The sequence below is a fragment of the Zea mays genome, chromosome 9 (assembly GCF_902167145.1).
Source record: "Zea mays cultivar B73 chromosome 9, Zm-B73-REFERENCE-NAM-5.0, whole genome shotgun sequence".
NCBI classification, from domain to species: Eukaryota; Viridiplantae; Streptophyta; class Magnoliopsida; order Poales; family Poaceae; genus Zea; species Zea mays.
Window position 1 is genome coordinate 121,789,544 of NC_050104.1, and position 6,323 is coordinate 121,795,866.

Here is a 6,323-nt window from a genome sequence, read left to right on the forward strand (position 1 = left end):
CTCTGCCACTTGTTCTAGCCTCCTTAGGTACCCCGCAAACCCCTTGAACCCTTTAATTGAACTAGACCGCCACCCATCGCCGGGAACACGGCTGTCTTGCCACGATGCTCACGGCCACCGTGGCCAGAGCTCCATAGTTGATCATAAGCGCAATTGGGTTAGGGGAAATGATTGTGGTAGCCCCGATTTCATGTCCGCCGCTCGGAGAACCCAGCCGTAGCCCCAATCGGCCGGCGTAGGTGCTCGCCGGAGCTCGGCGGGGCGTGAACGCCGTCGTGGACCGCCCACTGCGAAGAAATAAAACCTTAAGGGCCTCTGTGCAAAGCGTCAGTGATACAGGAAAACAGTAGAAAGACCGGATTCCAGTTAATGAGAACCCCGAGGGTATTTTTGCAAAGCCGCCAGCGCGCGCGGGCGCGGGCGCCTTTCTCTCTGGATTGGGCCGTATGGGCTGAAACCAGCCCATTGCTGTTGAAGCTTTTTCCTTTTCTTTTTCGGCAGAACTTTAGAAATTCATGGAAAAATGTAGAAAAATGCTAAAATTGTGAACCTAATTTTCCTAGGCTTGTTATTTTCCCTAGTATTTAGTAAAAATAGTTTTGTGATTTTTAGTGGAAATAAAAAAATTTAGGGTATTTAAAGTGGTTAAAGGTAATAGTTATGGATTTTTAGAAAATAATTGGTAAGTCCAAAAATGCCCAAACTTTTTATGGGCACTTAAAACAATATTTAGAAGCCTTGGGTAGAGTTTGAATTGATTTGGACCTTGTTTGATCACCAAACCCAAAAACCACCCCCTGCCCTATGAACTCCTTTGCTCACTCCGGAAACCCTAGGTTCTCGGAGTACCGTGAAGGAAAGTTGTACTCAAGACTTAGATAATAAGTTTATATTATCTTTGCATCCTCATGAGCATCCCATGGCATCCATTCTTATGCATATATATATGGTTATGTTAGAACACGAAGAAGAAGAAGAAGTCATTGAAGACAGGACACCACCACCCTCAGATCCTCAAGCAGGCAACTGCTTTTACTTCGATATTTGTGGATCCGAGCAGGACTCACCTGTTAACAAAGGCAAGCCCCGGTGCATTTGCCACCCTCCTTGTTGTTTTTAAAATCTTTCTCACTTGCTTGATGCATTAGGTGATAGGAGTTGATTGATAAAACAATTCCTGCATTACCTTCCTTGAATTTGATTACCTTCCTTGATCCCCCGTTTTACAAAAGATTTTGATGCTTAGCCTTGCTTTAGAAAAACAAAATGTTTTGTTTTTACAAAATATGATGTGACAAAAGTGGGTGGGATATTTTCGAAAATAAAACTTGATGATGGATCTATCAAAGGCCTTGATAGGTTCAACATCGGAAAAGATGTACCTCTGCCAGGTACCAAACTTTGGGTTTGAAATAATTAAGTTGAGACCGGGCGGGTGACTTGCACGAGAAAAGAGTCTCGGTGTAGTGTCTCCGTCTGAGTCGATTAAGGACCTTGTCGATGTAGGCTTGATGATCGAGGACCCTTTAACTGGTCACATGCCTCGTCATGGGTAAGCCTTGCCTCGGGCAGACTAAGGCCGGAATAAGATAACACGAAATGGGCGTGGAGCGGTGGCGAGAGTAGCGTGTACCCTCCGTGGCAAGAGGCTAGACGGTGGTGTATCTGTGCTCTCGGTTTGCGTGAACCTGATCCGGTCTTAAGAACCCCGGTGGCGGGTTGACATATGCAAGGATTAAGTGCTACATATGTCGTGTGATTGGAGATCCTCAGCTGAGTATAATCGATTCGGATCGCCGTACCTTCGCGGTTATGAAGACTTGGTCACTGCCCTACACGTAGCATTCCACTAAAGATGATGGGTCTTTGTTAAGAAAATTGGCTAGTACAGGCAAAGTGAATGAACTAGGATAGAAAGAACTCTAGTTGCAGGTAATTGAACTTAACTTGACAAATAAAATTGGATTTTTAAGGATCCACTTTAGTAAGCATTTCTGCAAAACAGGGTCTTTGATTATTGAAAAGCCTTACCTTGACTCCCATATAACCAGCATACCCTTGAGAGTCTTTTCTTTAGTCGGGTAAGACTTGCTGAGTAATTCCATACTCAGGGTTTATCCCTTCGTTGTTTTTAGGTGAGGAAGTAGCAGATTTCTGTTGCTTCTGTGCCAAGGTGGTTCCCAAGGAAGAAAAACAAGACTGAAGTGCGGGAGGACTTGGTGCTCCGTATAGACCTTTTACTTAAAACTTATCGGGAGGAGTTTTTGCCTCCCTTGGTTTGTATAATACTACTACTCAGCACTCGCTCTTAGTTCTGGTCTGTAATAAAACAACTTGAGCTTGTTTTAAATACATGTAAATTATGTAATCGCTTCCGCAATTCCTTATCTCCGATGTTCTGTAATGTCTGCATGACGGGTGAAACGTTCCTGGTAAGGTAAGGAAAGATACTGAACTTGTCAAGTAATTCAGGGGCACCTACAGGGTTGTCTGAAGTCCGTTGGACAAGGACAACTGTAGGTGGGCCTAATTACTTGGGAGGTTCCGTCACAGCTGGTATCGGAGCGTAGCCCTTCCTTGCAGACATTATGAGGCATCTTCAAAAGGATTTTCAAAAGTCTTACCTAAAAATTCTTTTCCCTTCTTACCTAAGTATTCTGAAGAGTCTATCTTAAAGACAAGATAGGAAGAGTGCAATGTATAGAAGGTTGAATTGACTGAGGTTGATTCTGTACTTACACATGCATCATGCCAAGAATTATACTAATAACATTTTCCCCCTTAGAAAGATGCCGCCACGCACAAGGCTAACAGCACGTAAGTCAACGGGACCAATTGGAGTACCCCGGCATCAACTGGCCCCTCGACATGAAAGCAGCAGCAGTGGGAGTAATGACCCCATAGGAGATCTTGAAGCCCGAGTGAGTCGACTTCAAGCAGCGCTGCAACACAGGACCGATGCTTGGATCGCAGACGGAGATAGAATCAATGAACTAAGAAGGGACATCCGTCACCTGCAGGATCAGCTTGCTGATCGAGACTTAGCACTTGACTGGGCAGTACAGTCTCGTTTGCTAGCATGCGCTAAGGAAGCAAAGGCTCAGGCCCGAATTAAAGAACTTAGCTTAACTGTCGACAACCTGCAGGTCTACTGCAATATGTTGCACGAGGAAGTCCATGTACTATACTCACAATTACACCCTAGCGTGCCTGCACACCCTGCTAAGGCAGAAGCCGGACCCTCTCACGTTGCGGGACGCGCGCTGGGTGGGGAGTTAGACCTTTTTGAACCCCCTCCTTCTTTGAGGTTGGTTGACGTCTGGACTCCCACACCTAATGATGAGGCCGCCAAAAGTAACGGAAAGCAGGACTAATGGTGTAATAGAAGTAGAGTAGTGTATTGTAGGATGCACTGTTGTATAATGGGTAATGTATCCTGTTATGTAATATCGAGTCTGTATCATTACTTTTTATAGTAATGTAAAATGGAAGGTCTCTTTGGCATATTATGTTTATTTCAAATGTTTTTGCCTCAGATGCCGACCAAGACTCGCGGACAGGACGCAGCCGGAACTTCTGGGGGTCGGGATGTCACCCCAAATCCACCTCCGGTTCCACCCACGTTAGCCGAGGCGATTGCCGCCTTGGTAAATGCCACCGCCGACAATACCCGCTTCCTTAGGGAAATGGCGGGTCAACAGCAGTTCCAGCAGCAGGCAGGAAGAGGTTTCTAGCAAGGTCCCCGTGAAACCACCTATCTGGACTTCTTCGAAACTCGTCCACCTCTATTCACCAAGGCAGAAGACCCGCTAGAAGCCGACGAGTGGATACGAGTCATTGAACAAAAGTTTGGTCTTCTTCGTTGTTCTGAAACGCAGAAGCCATTGTTCGCGGCACAGCAACTACGTGGCCCTGCCAGTACTTGGTGGGGAAATTTTGTGGCTATCCAACCTGACAACCATCAAATCACTTGGGAAGAATTTAAAGCAGCCTTCCGTGAGCACTACATACCTGAAGGGGTGCTGCATATGAAACAAGAGGAATTCATGAAGCTGAAACAAGGAGGAGACACCATCAATCAGTACCTCAACAAGTTTAATCACCTGTCGCAGTATGCCATCGACCAGGTGAATACTGATTTGAAGAAAAAGAACTGCTTCATGAGGGGTTTAAATGACCGGTTGCAGCGAAAGATGGCCACATGTATTGATCTCACATATGGAAAGGCTGTCAGTACATCCTTATCTGTGGAAGCAAAATACGCAAGTTCTGGGAAGAATAAGGGATTCAGTGGTGAGAGGCCTAATCAGGGCCAGGCGAAGAGGCAACGGTTCGTCATCCGACCTTCTAGCCAAAACCGTACTTTTTCTCGTCCACCAGCATTCCCTTTCAAACAACCCATTATTATCCGCCCCAACAATACCTCCACTCCCCCAAATCAGCCGGGTGCCCCAGGCACTCGATTCCCTGCCTTGCCCAGCTCTTCAACTAGGTGTTTCAACTGCGGCAAGTCGGGACATTTTATCAAAGACTGCCCATACCCCAAGCAAAATCAATCCAATGCTCAGCAAGGAACTGGAAAGTCCACTCAGCCCAAGGGAAATGCTGTGGGGAGAAATACCAAGAAAACGGGGCGTGTATACTACACTCAAGTGGCCACTACACCGGAAGGAGAGCCGGTGATGATGGGTACGTTTCCCGTGGCCAGTCACCCTGCAATTATTCTTTTTGATTCTGGTGCTTCGCATACCTTCATTAGCAAGAAATTTGTGGAGCAACATCACATTGCATGTCATGAATCAAAAGAGGGATTTAAAATTCATTCACCTGGGGGACACATTTTTACTAGAGAAGTGGCCTATGAAGTGCCAGTAACAATGGCCGGACGGAACTTTCCTGCTAACATGATTGTTCTGAAAGGCCAGGATATAGATGTAATTTTGGGTATGAATTGGTTAACCCAACACAAGGCAATTCTCAACACTGAACTCAGAACTGTCAGGTTGAGCTATAATCAAGAAGAGATTCTTTTGTCTCTCCCCGTAACCAATCCAGCCAAAGCTTCTGGTAGAATATTTGAAGCCATTGTACCGGAGATCAAGAACATTCCGGTAGTATGTGAGTTTCCAGATGTATTTCCGGAAGATTTGCCTGGACTGCCCCCTGAAAGAGATGTAGAATTCGTAATTGAGCTAAAGCCCGGTACGGCTCCTATCTCTCGAAGATCGTACCATATGCCCCCTAATGAGTTGGCGGAATTGAAGATTCAATTACAAGATCTACTGAATAAGGGATTCATCCAGCCAAGCTCGTCCCCATGGGGTTGCCCCGCCATTTTTGTTAAGAAGAAGGATCAAACCTTGCGAATGTGCATGGATTATCGACCCCTGAATGAGGTCACCATCAAGAATAAGTACCCTCTTCCAAGGATCGACATCTTATTTGATCAACTGACTGGGGCGAGGGTATTTTCTAAAATTGATCTCAGGTCGGGCTATCATCAAATCCGTATTCGGCCCGAGGATATACCGAAGACCGCATTTACTACGCGGTATGGATTATTTGAATACTTGGTAATGTATTTCGGGCTCACTAATGCTCCTGCCCACTTCACCTATTTGATGAACTCGGTGTTCATGCCCGAGTTGGACAAGTTCGTGGTGGTCTTCATCGACGATATTTTGATATACTCTAAAAATGAAGAGGAGCATGCTCAGCATCTACGGATTGTATTGACGCGCCTGAGGGAACATCAGTTGTATGCCAAGTTCAGTAAATGCGCGTTCTGGCTGGAGGAAATTCAATTTTTGGGGCACGTGTTATCGGCTAAAGGAATTGCGGTAGATCCTAGCAAGGTCAAAGATATTCTGGAGTGGAAACCCCCAACCACTGTTCACCAAGTCCGGAGTTTTCTGGGACTAGCTGGATATTATCGCAGATTCATACCAGATTTTTCTAAGCTTGTGAAGCCAATCACAAGTTTATTGAAGAACGACATTAAGTTCAATTGGTCTTCTAAATGTAATGAAGCCTTTGAGCAATTGAAGACATTATTAACCACTGCTCCGGTATTGGCTCAGCCGGACATCACTAAGCCTTTTGATGTATATTGTGATGCATCTGGCAGTGGACTCGGCTGTGTATTAATGCAAGAGGGCCGAGTAATTGCGTATGCTTCAAGGCAGTTGCGCCGACATGAGGAGCATTATCCGACTCATGATCTGGAGCTAGCTGCTGTGGTTCATGCCCTGAAAATATGGTGTCACTATCTGCTGGGAAATATCTGTCACATATATACAGATCATAAAAGTTTGAAGTACATC